We start from the raw sequence: 1177 nt of genomic DNA on the forward strand, positions 1-1177 counted from the left end.
GAGAACGTATATTCCTGTTTACAAATCACCTTTTAAAAACTGTCTGATTCATATGGCAGTAATAATTCATGTCACTCCCGGAAATAAAGACATGATCTTTGCATTTTTTTCCTTACTTTTTTTTTGCACCTTATAAGCTTATTACTAATTTCCAAAAGATGTTTCTTACTATGTACCCAGCTCATCCTCGCTCCCAGCGCACTGCCCATGAAAGCCATTGGCCATTAGCTCCACTGCTCAAGATACCGCATTAAGAAGTTGAGGCCTTAATCACATAGGCTTTAGAATCAATATAAACTTAAGACGATTGTTCTAAATAAGAGTTCTAGATCCTAGAGGTAGGAGATTCCCTGGCTGTTTTTTGATAGCACAAGTCAAGAAACAAAGTAGTGACTAACTGGATTCAAACACCTGCTCTGTCAATTACTACTTGATCTCGGTCTTCTCATCTGCTAAATGGGGGTAACAGTCCTACCCAACAGAACTTTTGAAGTGAAATATTCCATGTAAGCTGCTTAGCATAAAGACTGGCAGTAGAAACATTTTAGATTTACTAAGGTAGAGGCTTTAAAAGGGCGAAAGCAAGGTTTTTGGTCATATTGAACTACTAATGCCAGAACTGGGCCTTCCTCATAAAGGAGGCAGAAGAAAACAAACTTGGATATGTAGATACAAGGTCAGTCATAGCCGCCTTTTACCAAGAAGCCTTCCTCTACTGCAAGTAAACTACGGCCCAAGGGGGTGGGGGGGGGGAGTGGTGTAAATCAGATGTGTAATATTTATGACACATGAAATTGACGAAGCTTACATTTTCATGTCCAAAAAGGTCTTGCTGGGATGTCCTCACACCCAATTGTTCACGTACTGCCTATGGCTGCTTTCCCACTGTAAGAGGACAGTACTCAAGACAGCGAGTACTGAGGTTGTGACAGAGAATACGGTCGGCCGAGCCGCACGTGTCTGGCCCTTGACAGAAGAGGCTTGCTGACTCCTGCTCTTAATGTGTCGCCCCATTACGTGGACCCAAGACGACTCAAAGCCATCTTCCTTCAACTGAAGCACTTTCTGCCTCAATGTATGGATGTTTTCCTCCGTAACAGGGAACTGGAACGAGCCTTTAACCATCACTGAGTGCCCAGAAGTACACACTGGAAATGACTCTCACTTCGAATGCCTG

This window comes from Hipposideros armiger, unplaced genomic scaffold, assembly GCF_001890085.2.
Source record: "Hipposideros armiger isolate ML-2016 unplaced genomic scaffold, ASM189008v1 scaffold_174, whole genome shotgun sequence".
Taxonomy (NCBI): domain Eukaryota; kingdom Metazoa; phylum Chordata; class Mammalia; order Chiroptera; family Hipposideridae; genus Hipposideros; species Hipposideros armiger.